We start from the raw sequence: 16,431 nt of genomic DNA on the forward strand, positions 1-16,431 counted from the left end.
AGCTATATGTTATCTACAGAAATCATTTCAGTGTTAAGACACATATAAATTAAAATAAATTGATGGAGAGATGTTTATAGCAAGATCTCCACCAAGAGCCTCGTACACTCGTTGGAAGAGATTTGGGAAGGTAATTATGGATTACAAGGGTTTTAGCTGATTTTCTTACTGTTATGAATCAGGATAAAGTTGAAAGGGGAGGGTCACTCTAAAAAACAGTGTAAAGACTCAATCAAGTTGGTTCTTTGAAAGAGTAAACCTAATAGCGAAACACTTAGCCACTCTTTCCAAAATAAGGAAAGAAAAGACCCAAGTCCATGCAATTAGAAATGAAAACTGTGAAATCACACAAATTCTTCCAAATGCCAGAAGATTATCTGTAACTACTGTGAGAACATGTACCATAAGAAAATGGAAAATTTAGAGAAAATACATAAATTTCAAAAACATATGAATTAATAAGGTTGAATCAAGAAGATACAAAAATCCTGAATAAGCTAATATCACTCAGTGAAATAGAAGAAATAATCATTAGCAAAACCTGAAAATGAAAAAAAAATTGTAATCCAGTGCAGACAGTGTGTCTAAAAGTATACCTCAATTTAGTACAGTTATCTTACATGTTTTATGTTCTTTGACCTATTAGTCTGGTTTTCAAACTGTACATATGATACTTTATAAGGTCTTATAAATGAATCTGATGCTGGGAAAATAAAAGGGGTGGAGTAAAGGGACAAAAAGAATTAAAAAGTGTTATGTACCTGTATCAATTCCCTACTGTAACTGTAATCATTATACATTGTAAAAACATAATAATAAAAGTCACAAAATATACAAAAATAAAAATAAGGAAGAGGTGGCTCACTGGAGACACAGGCAGGAGGTTTACGTCCCTCGCTGGTTTCTCCACTCTCTCTGCACTTTCTCTTCCATGCTCAGTGGCTTCTCTCCCGTTCCTCAGCTGTGCCGCTCTGCGGATTATGGACCGTAACCAGGAGCAAGAGGCTAGCCCTCTTCAGGTTACGGCTGTCTGATATTGTGTCTCAGTGATGAGGAGAGAGACTTAGAAAGAGATATATCATGCTAATATTAATCAAAAGAAATGAAGAATAGATGTGTCCATTTCAGACAGAGGATATTTCAAGCAAAGTTATCAGGAATAAAGAAAGCATTACAGGCTTTTGTGAATTCTACTATAACAGAATACCAAAAAAAAAACTGGATAATTTATAATAAACGGAAATTTATTGGCTGACAGTTCTGGATGCTGAAAATATTGTTTGATTTTCAAGTATCACCACTGGCTGAGACTTTTTTTGCTCCACTGTCATATGGCATAAGGGTAAAAAGAGTGGTAAAGAAGCTGAGTGAATTGAGCTGCATAATAACAAACCTACTTCTGGGAGATGGAGCCCTGGCGACCTAAATATCTCATGGAGGTTCTACCTCCCAGCACTGCCTCAATAGCACTTAAATTTCAGCATGAGTTTTAGATAAGATGAATGGCAACAACAGTGGCACACCCTGGAAAGCCAAAAGATCAGTGGTCTAAGCTAATGCTCCCTTACATGCATGTAATTTTTAAAGTAAAAAAAAAAAAAAAAAAGATGAACCCCCTGTTACATTTAAAGTTAGTGTTACTCTTGAATATCTATTACCATTGTTTTTTAACAGATATGCCTTGGAGAGAACCACTCAGATATGGTAGAGGGTTGAACTGGAAGTAGTGTGGTTCACAGACGGATAATTTGAGAAACTATACCCTAGTCTTGAAAATGATTGAATCAAGTAAGAATCAAGAGCTACACAAGCTCATAGTAAGAATTTTAAAGGGGTCAGTGAGAACAGTAATAAAAAAGCAAAGGGAAACACTATGGGGTGGGACAGTGTACAGCAAGCACAGCATCTACCATTATTCTCAATTATAATCAAAAGAGGAGAAAATCCATCAATTTTTGGATTTCCAGGGAAACAGTGGCATCAGTAGACAATCTAGGTTCGATTTGTAAAAGAAAATATGCAAACATTTGGAGAAGATGTTTAAGATACATGCCATTTGGTTAATTACTAACCATGAGTTCCAGAGAGCATGGAAGGAATTTGAGAGTCACATTAGAGCACTGTGGGTGATGTGATAAGAACTACACAGGCACAAAATTCTGTGATAGAGGATGGTAAAGAAGAGCAAATCCAAGAGCTGGGATTACAGGGCCTCACCACCACACCCAGTCTCAATTTCCGTCTCAGCGCACCTCAGGGGCAGGGCTGGCATGGCAGGCCCAGGGATCAAACCCCCAGCCCCTGTGCCTGCTTGCAGGCATTTTAATCTGCTGAGCTATCTGGCCGGCCCAAAAAGAGTAAATCTTAAATGTCCCTTAGGCTTAACATGAACTGCAGGCCAGAAAGACAGTCTGGGTGATCTCTTGGGAAGATACAAAGATTCATTCTGATTACAACATGCTTCTGGAGATTTGTCAGGCTCTGAAATAGGCCAAATTATTTTATGTCTTTGAGCCTTTACAAGCTAAAAAAGATCTTACCAGACCCTTACATTCACCATCCCAGAAGGGCCATCCTTCATTCTCCTTAGGTTAGCCTCTTACTGCTGTTCTCCAGGTTGGCCTAGTGTTTATTATCTTCAAAATAACTGTCAATGATATAATTGCACAATTGCATGCTAAACTGTTTTTGTCTTTCACTAGACCAGCAGCTCTGAAATAAGGGGGAAATTATCTTTTTGTTCATTAATGTACAGTCAGCATTTAGTACAGCCCATGCCTAGCCCATGCCTAGTATATGACAGATACTTGTTTATGAATCAATAATTAAAAATGAAGTGATCAGCAAATTTTCAGTTTTGTAAATGGTTTCAGTCAAAATTAGAGTTACAGACTGATGGGTACACTGTGAAGAATGAGAGGGAGTCATGCTAGAAATTTTTTTTGTCTGCCTATCTTCTAGGCTGGTCATAAGATCTAGAATTTAAAAGAACATTTGAAAAAATAAATTTTTATCATAGGGTCAGCAGACTGTATGCAGTTACAGATGTAGGAATACCTAATACACTACAAGTATGTTACAATAAGCAAGGAACTAAGAGATTCACAATGAGGATATCAATTTCTAAGGAAACTAAAATAGATAGGTAGAAAAAGAATCACAGCCAAAATAATACATTATTTTAAGAAGAATTAAAAATAGTCAGAAGGGAGCAGAAGACAGTTGAAAATATATGTTGGATTTTATATTTAGAATTGTTAATGTCTTGAGAGAATAGTAATTTATTGGTGTAGTAGCAGCATTCTGATTTTAGAGAGCTGTGAAATAAGCAGGTCACAAAATGAAAGAGTAAACAAAACCGCTGTTTCAAGATGATAGATGATATAGTGAATAAGAAAGTCAGAGTCGCACTCAGAATGGTACTCAAAAACAAAGAAGGTGCTTTTTCTTTAGTTTGCTTTTGGAGGTAATCTATTTGTACATCTTTATCCACTGAGGGAAAGAGCCGCTGGAGAGGAAAGCATTAAGACATGAAAGAAATGAAGGGGGCTGGTGAGATGGCTCAGTGGTCTAAAGCACCTACTTAGAACAAGCTTAGCAAAAACAAAGGGACCGCGGTTCAATCCCCCAGCACCACATGCCAGCCCGCCCCGTAAGTAGATGGAAGTGATGTGATCATCCAGGGAGTGAACAGGGGAAAGAAAAGAGAACCAAAGACAAGACCTTGGAACCCTAGAGCACCCACATACTGGGCATATGTGAAGGGATGTAGAAGGAGATTGACAGATGGAATAGCAAGAAGGCCCCAGAATTCCTGCTTCTGGACATGTACACTCTAAGTAATCCCTCTCCCCTCCGCCTGACTGTCAGTGGGATTTGTAAACATGATCCTGTTTCAGTCCTCTGATAGTTTCAGTCATCTGACCAAAGTGAATGAATTAGCAGGTATAACTTTAAATCTCTAGTGAGATTTTATAGTTAATCAAAAATGAGATGATTTTGTGTGGGCCTGACCTAATCAAGCAACCCCTTCAAAAGGAAGTCCAAGTTATCTCTGAAGGGATATATTCAAGAAAGGACTCAATGAATGAAACATTCTTCTGCTAACCTTGATGAATCAACAGCCATGTTTTGAAGGGGTTTAGGAAAAGCCACAGTGAAAAGACCTAAACACAAGATTAGGAGAGAGAGTAACTCCAAGCCAGGGAAAGGACAATGGATTCAGACATAAAGAAGAAAGGGGGTCTGGTGAGATGGCTCAGTGGTCTAAAGCACCTACTTAGAACAAGCTTAGCAAAGCACAGGGACCACGGTTCAATCCCCCAACACCACATGCCAGCCAGCCCCGCCCCCTGGTGGGCTGAGCTGGCTACACACACACACACACACACACACACACACACAATAAATAAATAAATAAACTTTAAAAAAAGAAGAAGAAGAAGAAAGGAATGAGTTTGGACATCATGAATCTTTTACTTGAGCCTGTGAGACTCTGAGCTGATTTCTCTTCTACAGAAACTGTAAAATAATGATACACTGGTGTTATTTTAAGGCACAATGTTCATAGTGTCTTGCTATGCAGTAATGGGAAAGTAATGCAGACAGTGATCAGGAAAAATTATGAGCAAAATTTGTTCTGGAAATCAGCAAGAGAGACAGTTTAACTGTAATATATATTATTGACAAATACAATATAGTGAGGAATGAGTACTGATTACTAGATTTACTAAGACAGAAATTATGAAATTAAAGATTAAAGAAGAAATTCACAAAGCTAGACTCATCAGAGACAGAAGTATGAAGAGTTACTCAAGTTAATAAAAAAGCAGTAGAGGGGGCTAAGGAGATAGCTCAGTAGAATAAGCACTTGCCTGGCAAGTACAAGGTCCTGCGTTCAAGCCCCGGTACCACAAAATAAATAAATAAATAAACAAATAAATAAATAGATTTTTTGCAATATAAAATGACATTTAGGGTTTTTTTGTATTTAGTACAGAGTCTACAGGGTTTCACTACACAGATCAGACTCATAGTGATCCTCCTGTTTTCAGCCTCCCAAGCACTGTAATGACAGGCCTGTACCACCACACCCAATTTCAGTCACTATCTCAGCATGCCACAGTGGTAGGGCCACCATGGCATGGCTGGAGATCAAACCCAAGTCCCTGTGTCTGCCTAAGTAGGTGCTTTAGTCTGCTGAGCTATCTGGCAGACCCCCCAATATAAAAATGAATAGCATGGAGTATGTGTATATTCACATACTTTTGGAGGGTGGAATTTCTCACCAAAAGAAAGTTTGATACTTTTGGTTGCCTGATTATTTCCAAAAGGATTTTCACATCTTTAATTCCATGCACATTGTGAATAACTAAAAGGATTCTCTGCTTTTGCAGAATTTCCAAAATTACATAGAAATTGTTATTTTGCATGTTTTATCCCAACACAGACAGCCACACACATGTCCACATATATACATGAGTATAAATTTCCCCATCTTTATCAACCTTAAGTGTTCTATAGGTAGCATGGAAAAATATATTTTAGAGGAAGTAAAAACATCTTCAAACTTAGAAATAATGTATTATTTCATTTGCTGTCTTCAAGTAACAGAACAGGTAACATAAGCAGGTTTCACATGTGCAAAACTGCAAGCATCAGTCAAAACAGATTCATTAAACACAGACCAACAATAAATCACATTGCTGTAGTTAGAGAAATGTATCATTCTGTGGTAGCTCACTGGCATGACGTTAAAGTAATACTATTTTATCATCAAGCTTGGAAAATAATGCTGAGGAAAGCTAATATCTTTTGCACTATAACCTAATTGATTTTGTTTGAAAATTGGTAAAAGTGTAGAGATACTGACTTTTATCCTACAATAATCATCCCATAAGCAGTACTTTAGAATGTCATTACGACCCCAGGAAAAAAGATCAAGAACAATTTTAATCCTCTGTCTACCCATTTGTGCATCACTAGAGGTAACAATTTCTGATAATCTGCCTGCATTTACAGTGCAGTCATTTGAGTTTTCAGCTGTCAGAATAGAATTTGGCTTTTTGTTTTGTTTTATTCTTTTGTTACAAAATAGCCATACCAATGAGTTTTGGAATGGACGTGCATTAGTGTGAATCTACACGGGAAGAGTAAAAGCAGTGTATCCACAGGAGCCTGGTGTTTAATCAAAATGAGAAGCAAATGCTGTCTCAATGCTGAGAACTGTTTCTCACATTAAATTGTGTTTCCTTGAAAATACAGTCACTTCGGTGAATTTCTTCCTGAAAATCAGTAACACACAAGCTTTGTCTTCCCAACATAAGAGATGGAAACAACACCATTATATGAATTTCCAAGCTCTTCAGAGAAGCCAACAGCAAAAAATGTATGTATACTAAAGTGAATACTTCTATTCTCTTAGTCAACAATCTACTATTATAAGAGGAAGTCTGCTCCAATAGTACAATAAATACTTTTGAATGCAAATTACATGAAGCAAACTCTCATGCTTTATTTTTAATGTTTTCTGTATCACTTGGAGAGAATGTAATACACTGTCTGTGTTGCTACTGGTTGGTACGAGGAGGTGTGCTGCCACCCATTAACTTAGCCTTGTATTGAGTAGAAAAGCATGTTTCTGTTTCGCCTGCTTAAGTCTGAGACTAAATTAATGGTTACTTTTGATTGCCAACTTGAATGGCCTGACAGATTCTGAGAGTGTGTGTCTCAGAATCTGTGTGTGTCTGGGTGGCACAGGAGCATGATGTGGGGACTATATCTGGCCCTGGCCCTTTCTGCTCAGCTTCTTCCCTACTTCCTGCTTCTTGGCTGCCATAAAGTCAGCAGCTTCCTTCTGCCGTATCCTTCAACCATGATATTCATACCTTGAAAACAGTTGATCACAAACTAAATTTTCTGACATTAAGTTGAAATGACTACTCTTCTAAGTTGTTTTTCTCAGATATTTTGTCATAATGACAAAAAACTGATCAACACACAAGTACTATAAGATTTCATAACCCATTACATAAGAATAGCTTTTAACATACTATACTGTAGATCATACTGATGAAATTTAGAAATTGTAAAGAAAAAATGTTCACACTTAAGATGCATCTATAAATTTATTGATTATAAATTATCAATAATCAATTATAAATTTATCAAAATGCATTTATAAATTATAAAATTTGTCACTTACACTTCTAATGAAAAAGAAGAAAAGGGAGGATAAAAACAAGAAAAGAGAATGAGAAAGAATATGATTTCAAAGAATAGGCTTACACAATGATGGGACCCAAGAGTTTAGAAACTGCAGGGCAAAGCAAACTAGATGCTTCCTAGCTGGCACGTGTGCTATAGTCTACATTACAGAGTTTCTTTTTCCTAAGGAAAAGCTCAATTTTGTTCATAAGCCTTTTCAGCTGGTTGAATGAGGTCCTCAAGTCATCTAGGATGAGCAAGGAAGTTGACCTTTTCAACACTGGAGATTCAAAATAGATGTTCTATTATTTGGAGACTCTATAGTCAACCTTTTCAACTCAGCAAGCAAAGTGACTTTATATCTTCAATTTATCTTGCTAGTAACCATATGCAACTAATGGTAAAAAAAAAAAATCCAATACTCAGGAAATTTGTGTGTTTTTCCTGCCATGTGCCCCACAGGCAAACAAATTATTTCCAAAATGTTCCAGATAACATGCTTATCACACAATTTATTTTTTACATGGCTATTCACTAGCTTTCAAGGCTGCAATATCTGTCTCTCTGCTATTTGCACCTGAATACTGAGTCAATGTATCAAGATTTAGGGTCTATTAAGACACTTCCATTTCCAAGGGCCACTGAGGCAGCTTAGAGGACTAAGTGCCTGCTTAGGCAAATGCAGGGATCGGGGTTTGATCCCCAGCACCACAGGACATGCCGGCTTTGCCCCTGGGTGCACTGAGCCAGTCACCAAGACCAGTAATGTAGTGTAGTGGTACATACCAGTGATCCCCACCCTGAGGAGGCTGAGACAGGAAGATACTATGAGTCCAAGCTGCGTAGTAAGACCCTACACCAAATACATAAAAAAAAGACTGTCGCATTTCCAGATAATTTACTTAGGGTAGTACTACTTCAAACATACCATTGAATTTTCTAAGTCTTAAACAAACAATGTCAGTCTTAATTCAAATACATTTTTAAATAGATCTCAGCAAGCCTAACAAGTTATGTCAACTCCCCTGTGCTGAGGCTTCAGGGACACAGATCAACTTCTCTCTTGTGACACTTAAAACCTGTAATAATAGCATTATGGTTTGCATCTAATTGTCCCCCCAAAGCCTCATGTAAATCATGGGGCGGTCACTATTTGAGGAGCAGTGCAGAACTCAAGGGTTGGGGCCAGAGGATCAGGGCAGGGCTTGAGGGGCTGGGCCAGAGAGGCGTGAACCATTGAACTGATAGCATGCACCTCCCTCCCACCCCCCCAGGCCTGGTGGCCTTTCTTGGAGGTACGGAGTGGACCATCCTGAACATGGCAGTGCCACAATCTCTCTTCCAGACACTATAGCACAGGATGGCAGTGTCTTGGTGACTTACTATATAATTCAGGCTGCTTTAAACTATGCAACCTCCAGTAACTGTGAGCTAAATAAGCCTTTCCTTCCCTAAGCTTGAATGTTGGGTATTTGTCCCAGCAATGGGAGAAGAGTACCTAAGACAAGCAACTGCTATCTCATGGTCCAAAACATTTGCTCTAGTCTCCACCCTAGGAAAGGACAGCAAGCCATATTAGCTCCTTTCCGTGTAAATTTTTTAGTTTTGTTTCATCGTATCTCATTGGCCATCTGTTGAACACATGACTATACCTATCTATGGAGGAAGAAAATAGAATCATTATGCATGCTGCATCAAAAAGTTTATTATTATGGAAAGAACTGAATTAAAGAAAACTAGTCATTTGTGTCACATATATGTTATGTAAGTCACAAAAAGAATGATTACCTCCAAAGAAAAATTGATAAATATGAACAAAAAGATATAAACACAAGAAAGAGAAGTGATCAAGAAGTATTTGAAAATTAAACCTACATAATGACCCAAAATGGGAACATATAAGCAGTAACCATACAGTTATCAAATGTAAAATGTTGTAAAAAACTAGAATTCCTGTGGTCATCATGATTTTAATGAGATGTACATTTATGTAAACTGTTGGTGTATATGTAACCTGGAACAAACTCCAGAGAAGCAAGATGCGGTACTGCAGCGTTGTGATCACATGGCCAGCTCCAGTGGTGCTTGCTTTGGTTTTCCTTTAGTTTTTCTCAGGAGCTGCAGTGGTTCTTGCTTTGGTTGCCCCATGCACCTTCCTCAGGCTCTCTCTGCACAATTCAGCAAGGCTCTGAGGGCTGTTTCCTGCCAGGCTGATGATCCACTACAGAAAGACCCTCAGGTACCACTCTGTAGGAAGATAACTTTGACACATCAGTTTTTGACTGGCAAGTTCTTGCAGGGCTAATGTGCAGAATACTTACAGCAAGATTCTGACTCTTGGCAAAAATGAGTTTCACCTACACCTGAGGACACACCACAGCCTTCTGCCCTCTTCATTTGCCATTGGAGTCCATAGTTCTGTCACCTGTCTACAAAGCTTCTGCATCATTCAGAGTCTGCACCAGAAGTGACATCAAGGCCATGGCAAGACACACATGCTGGTGGTGATAGTGGGGAACTGGGAACTTTCTTCAGAGAGGTGCAAACAGTCCAAGGGAAAAGAGATGCAAGCAGTCCAAGGGAAGAGACTAGCAGAGTCCTGGGATGCAATATTTATGGAGTCTTATGCTTGAGAGAATCAGCTGACACAAAGCACCTTTACCAGAGTTACCCAGGAGATTGCCCATGTGGGGAATTACTATAGGAAAGAGTGTCGATACAGGCACCATGAGATGACTGCCTTGTTTTTGCCATTGGCACTTGTGGGACTCCAGTGGGAGCAAACCCCCAGGACTCCACAGGTATGGTTACCAGTGTGTCTGTGTTCTTATGGGCTCACAGTTTAGTACCCTCATATTTGCACATTTTCCCCAGGCTCTAGTGGCCTGGGTGTCAACATTCACAAAAGGGCAGGGGTATCTCATTGGCACTGGTCCCTATCTCCCTGTTTTTGCTAAATAAATTATATTAGAATATGCAAGGCTGGTATGTGAGTCTTTAGTGTTGTTTACCTAGGGCTCATTCTCCTGTGCAGGTTTCAGGTGTTGGGTGGGTAAGGAGAGCCATGACTCCTGAAATATAGCAGGTTTCTGGGCTGACAACATAAGTATACAAACAAAATGAGAACTATTTTTAAGAAATAAAAGTACAGTAGATAGTTTTCTGTCCTAGGAATATTAATATGTGGCGATTTTATTTCTTGAAATAGATCTTGAGTCAACAATAAGATAATGAATTTGCATAAAAGAATGTTCACTGCAATTGTATATGCAGTAGCAAAAGTTTTAAATCTAAATGTCTCAAAAAGGAGACATGGTGAAGATAATTATAATAGATAATTATCAAGATACATACCAGGGCAATGAGTCACTTGAGAAAACTGGTGCTTCTGTAGAATATTTGACCAAGTTTTCTTAGATAAAAATAGGATATGACATTCTTTTGGACAAGTGGGCCGAAACTGTGAATGTGTATTAAATTTTGCATGGAAATACTTAAATATATTAATAGTATTTATCCCAGAATAAGATTATAAAGCAAATTACATTTTAATAATTTTTTCCTATTTCTATGATATTTACATAATGTTTTACTTTAGTAAACCTAACATCATTACTACATAGTTAAAATTGTTTGCATTCAAATTATAATGTTTCTGAAATAGTCAAAATTTTAGAAAATTAGATAGAAAATTTCATGATCAAGAGTCTTAAAAAAAAAAAGAGTCTTCATTTTCTTCCTTCATAACTGACCTTTAGTAGGTACTTGGTTGATATTTTGACTGAACAACTTTTTTACTAAATAACTTTTTGAAAAGAATACAAAATAGCAAAAGAAAAAATAGCACTAGAAATGATACAAGATTTCACTAAACAAAGTAATAAGAATTCAACAATGGTTTCTGTATTACATGATGATATCTTCAAATTAGTTATTCACATTAGCATATATAAATGTGTAAGATTCCTTTGAAGAAAAAAGAAACAATAACAAAGAAGTTATAAAAAATTCAAACCAGGAAAAAATCAGAGTTAAAAAGTTTAAACATTAACTGCTCCTTTCTAAAGACCAGCAGAAATAGAAAATATAATTATCCAAACTATTTGGTATCTGTACTAAAATAAATTGTTCCCTTCTTTCTTTCTTTTCTTTTTTTCAGAACTGAGGATTGAACTCAGGCCCTTGCACTGGCCAGGGAAGCACTTATTCTACTGAGCCATCTTCCCATCCCCCACCCCTCTTTTTTTTTTTCCTTCTTTCATTTGTCCTTTTCCTCATCCCAGTTTTTCCTTCCCATCGCACAATTTCCTTCCCTTTCACAGTATCTGTTATGCCTTTTAGATTTTCATTACTGACTCTGATTTATTTCACTTACCAATATAGTCTCTAGCTGCATCCAATTATCTACAATAAATATGTATCACAACTTTAAAATGCCCTATTTGTCTTTAGAGGTTTTTGGTTGATGTATTTTGTTATACAGTCCCAAACCTGCCCATAGACATTGCAGTATAATCATTCTCCTCTCTTTGAACTCAAATAGCCAGAAATTTATATTTGCAGTCCACCTATTTTTCTTAAGAAATTGAATGTTATCTCAAATTTTGTTTTGCACAACTAAATCCTGGGAGAAAATTTAAGGAAAAAAATATATAAATGTATAGGAAATATATATTTTAAGTAACCACGGAATAGCAATGGTTAAGATTCCCTAATTGAGCAGGTTGCTGCCCAGAGTGCTGAGTAATAAGTAGGCATTGAGTACTCACATCATTTCCTTGAAACAAGTGTTTTTAGTAGTTTCATTTCATATGGGGTTGCAACATGAGGCTCAGAGAGTTGACTTGCTTTCCAAGGTTTGCTCAGCTATAAGCTGTGGAGCTGCAACTCAACCCTAGCCGACTTGGCTCTAGGGCTGCCACATTTGGACAGAGACAATGCTGTCTTCACATCAAGAACAATAACAGAAATGCCCAAGGTTTCCAACAATTCAGCCTGGGCGAGCAAAAAAAGCTACATCTTCCTTTATTATAACTAAAGAAAATAAATTCCTTATATGTTGCTATCACCAGAGTTCTTAGTTTATACCTTTATCAGATCTGCTGAGATATATTTGATAACCTTGAAAAACAAAATAGAGGGAATGACAAAGGAAATATTAGAATTGACAGTCAATAGGAAAGAATAATTATAAAATATTTTATCACCTTGAGTAACAAGCACTATGTAACATCAATGTGTGTGTGTGTGTGCGCACACTCACATGCCTGTGTCTTGAGATGCTGAGTATCTGTCCTTTGAAGTATCTTTAATTTGTCACCCAGCTTCACATTCAGAACCTGAAAAGATGCTCTAGGCAATGAGTGTCCTTTCAATTGATCTGTTTTGTTATTTAGTGTGGCATAGTTTCTGTGCATGCCCCAACAATCTGGAATTAAAAACATAGTATAAAAAGCACAATATTCAGTGAAATGTTCATAAAATCATTCAGCTGAAGCACAGCAGCTTCTGTGAGTCTCAAAAGCAGAGCATCGGGTTTACTGGAGCAATGAATAACTGTACTTATATAGATGACACTGGACGAGGGGAGGAAAATGTCCCTTCAAACCCACAAAGAAATGAGTCCTCAGCATGGGTCAGCACAGAGGAGGAGCATGTGTGATGGCACACGCCACCACTGGTTGATCAGTCATAGGAGCCTTGGCTATTGCACTGTGTAATGCTGTGACCCAGCTTCTGCCATTTCTGGTCACTCTGACCTGACATCTTGTGCATATGTCTGATGATTTATCTTCAGCTGCAGAAAACTGAAAATAAAAATGTTTTTATCTTCAAGCACCACAGGATAAACTCTTAGAAGTCTTTGTATCCCATCTATATACTAGTTGCTGAAATTTAGATATATTTCACATTAAACTGAGTGAAAAGAAATAAAATGGCTTTGAAATATGTAAGTTGGCATCTTAAGCCAAATTCCTGAGATGGTTTTAATGTTCTAAGGATCAATTTACTATTAGGCTCTGCTGACCTAGGATCAGTAAAACTTCTTGTTTCACAAAGGCCAAAAATTACTTGAGACAGAAAAAAACTGACATAAAAATATAGAAAAAATTCTTAAAATTATGTAAGTTCTGGAGACACATCACTGTGTCATCCTGTAAGCTGTGACACAATTATCCATTGCATATAAATTATATTTAAGTTGATAGAAATATGTTTTAATGAGTAATATATAATGTTTAGTCAATCTCAAAACTTAGAAAAACCTACTTGTCTAAATATATTCAGATTAGCTTGTCAAAGTTCTGACATTTCAGGTAAGTCTGAGTTAGCCACTTAACACAAATCACGCAAATCTATATGGCCTGTTGGAGAGGTGACTAGACTAGGTTAAAAATTATCATCAAAACCAGACTCCTATCAGCAGTTGAACAAGGCCAAGTAAAATTAAATATGGTATAGTTACAGAAATTTTGTTACAAAACTAGTATGCTTTTAATATATCAAAACTTATGCTATATGCATAAGCAAAAGAGACATCTTTCATTAACAACAGTTGCTTCTGTTATTTTTTATTATTTCCAGGCTTGAATTGACACAGGAATCACATACAGAATTGTTTTAAATTACATATTATATCTATTTCACACATTTTAAAATCAGAATCTCAGAGATAGGCCCAGGTATTTATTCATAGTGTTTTATTTTAAATTACAGGTAGTTCTGACATGATGCTTCTACAAGACACAGATAGCCTAACAAGTTAAAATGGTCACATTTCACCATTTCACTGATGCCTTATCATCAAAATGAACTGTTTTTATGGCTGACTGTTTTGTTAACTACGCAATATGTCAAATCCGGTCGTGTTTTAAAGTGCCATTTCTGGGTATGTTGCTGCCTTGTTTAAAATGGACTGTTTTCCCAATAGCTTCAGCTGAAAATATAACACATGAGAAATATCAATTTCTCACAGAGACTATACCACTACCTAATACCATGAGACACTACTATTTTACTTCTTAATGCTGACACAGCATCTAGAGAGAGCCCATTTATCTTTCCTGATACTTCAGGTTAGGAAAGACAAATGCATTGTCTCTTTCCTATACTACCTGTAAAACCAAAATTTCCCATAAAACTTTTCTGTTAAACCAAGAAAACAAAAACCAACTTAACTCATATACTTTCCAATGCAATGGATTTGTTTTTCCTTTCTGTATTTTTTAGGGAAGAGTCTACAGGGTGTTCAGTGTCTCACTACTAGATCGGACTCATATTGATTTACTCATATTGTTTACAGCCTGACAAGAGCTGGGATTACAGGCCTGCGCCACCACACCCAGGCTCAATTGCCATCTCAGTGCACCCCACGGACAGAGCTGGCACTGCAGGCCTGGGGATCAAACTCCTGGCCCCTGCGCCTGCTTGCAGGTGCTTTAATCTGCTGAGCTATTTGGCCAGTCCTGGAATTCTTAATAAGAACATTATGCTTTATCTTGATCTTAAGCATCCAGCAGAAAAGTATAAAAGCAAAGTATAAAAAGTAAAGCCATATTAATATGTTGAGCTATAAAAGGCTCAAGTCAACAACTTCTGACACGCCTACACATAACCCACTACTATTATGGACTACTGGACTATATTGGATTATTTTGCCAAATTCGTGCACCTACGATATTTAAATGGCAATTGAATACTCATCTCTGAAAAAACTAAACAAAAAGGAGGATATAAATGAAGGACCATTTTGTATCTGTATATACACAATGATTATGATAGATATACAGCTATTTTCTCTGAATTCAAAGGGAAGAAAGATTTGTACTAATAGTGTTTGGACAGGATATCATGTCTGCATCTTGTACTATGAATAACTACTATGAAGACAACAATATGCAATGTATTATTGTAACTGTTCTACTAACCTGTTTTGAAACTGTCTCACTGCTATTTGTTTCTCAATAAAATTAACAAAAAAGAGCAAAAATATTACCTATTACAATGTACATGGAACACTTCGAACAGAATGATGGGTCCATTCTCCTACATTCTACAATCTTATAAAAGGTTTCTTTTGCTTAAAATCTGCACTCTGTCAAGAATTCTTAATGACAAACAAATATTAACTCTCTTCACAGTCTAGCATTAAAGTAAAGATAGACTGGAAGAAAGTGAAATCAAGTAACCTGAGAGCATTCTGTTTTCTCATGAACCAGCCCTTTCATCTAGTCTCATGAGTAAAAAGGGATAAACATTAATGAAAACTTGTGTGAGTGTCCTAGAGCTCCTGTAACCAAGTACCACAATTGGGGTAGCTTAAAATAGAAATTTAATCCCTCAGAGCTTTAGAAACCTGAAGTCCAAAATCCAGGCAGCAGCGAGACTGGATCTTGTGAGCATCAGTAGGAAAAGCCTGTGGCTTGCATCTGGTGGCTTCTAGCAATCTTTGATAGTTCCTGGGCTTTCAGATGCACCATTCCAAACCTTGCCTCCTTTTCACCTAGTGCTCTCCCATGTGCATGTGTGTGTGTGTCTTCACATTGTTTTCTGCTAAGGATGCCACACTAGATTTGGAACATGCACTGTTCTAGAATAAGTGTGTTACCTTGGTTACATCTGTAAAGAGCCTAGCTCCAAACAAGGTCATGGTCACAGGTCCAGGATGTAAGAATTTCCACATATCCTTGGGGGAGCACAGTTCAAGTCACAACATTGTTTATTACACAGGCTTGTTTTGTTTGTTTGTTTGTTTGTTTGTTTAAAGAAGAAAGCAGCTAACTTTGCATTTAAGTAAAGTAGTTTAGCATTCCCCCCTTGCAAATTCTGCCATATTCTTACAAGGTGGCACTATGCAAATTCCTTAGGCCACCTCAGTCTCACATTAAAAATTTGTAGGAGGCTATCTCATAGACTTTTGACAATAATTAAATATGTAATTTGAATAATTTATGCAATTGCATATGCTAAATGCTACAAAATACTAGAGATTCATTGGGCCAGCCAAATAGCTCAGCGGAATAAAGCACCTGTGACCCGACCCGCGGGTTAGTCAACAAGGACCCTGGAAGGGGAGTGGGGATGAAATAGGGACAGGAGACACGAGAAATGGAGGCAAGACAAAGGTTCTGATCAAGCCTCATTTATTCAAGGAAGTCTCAGAGAATTTATAGGAAGCGGGGAAGAAGAGGGAGTGATTATATGTCATCAGGTCGCTAGGCACTG

General features: G+C 37.3%; 1 pseudogene; it reads left to right on the plus strand.

The window, feature by feature from the left end:
* LOC101581667 overlaps positions 1-16,431 on the plus strand; it is a 24,825-nt pseudogene that overhangs the window by 244 nt on the left and 8,150 nt on the right.

This window comes from Octodon degus, unplaced genomic scaffold, assembly GCF_000260255.1.
Source record: "Octodon degus isolate 3935 unplaced genomic scaffold, OctDeg1.0 scaffold00051, whole genome shotgun sequence".
NCBI lineage: Eukaryota > Metazoa > Chordata > Mammalia > Rodentia > Octodontidae > Octodon > Octodon degus.